Genomic DNA, 550 nt, shown 5'->3' on the forward strand with positions numbered 1-550 from the left:
TGGGGGGGGGGGGTATAGCTTTTTAATGACCACTATCAAGCATAACCCCAAAAAAAACATGTCTTTGATGGGTAACAATGATGGCATACTTCCTCCCCACCTCAGTTCTTTATATATATTAAAACAGCACCAAAATTATCTCATCTTGTAAAGATATATAAACTCTATGGTTTTTACTAAATTCTTTACACTTATCAATTGTAGTATAGTATAACACCCATGTTCAATAATAAAATCCAGGTAAAGCCAGTAAGTCTTTTGTCTAATATATCTTATAGATTATAATTTTTCATTATTTTCAAATTTTCAAGACCATATTTATCTAAATGGCAACAAAACAACCTTATTTTCAGTAAAAAAAAAATAAATACTCAGTGGATAAGGTTGATTTTTTACATGGAAATTACCATTAGAATATGATAGCCATTTTTCAGAAATAACCTATATAATCTTAAATTTGGAGGGATATCTTTACTAGGGTTTAATTCCCCTTAGGAAACGAAGGGGAGATTTCTCAAGGCTGGAAGTTATCATAAATAATAAAACAAAT

The sequence above is a fragment of the Penaeus monodon genome, chromosome 21, assembly GCF_015228065.2.
Source record: "Penaeus monodon isolate SGIC_2016 chromosome 21, NSTDA_Pmon_1, whole genome shotgun sequence".
NCBI lineage: Eukaryota > Metazoa > Arthropoda > Malacostraca > Decapoda > Penaeidae > Penaeus > Penaeus monodon.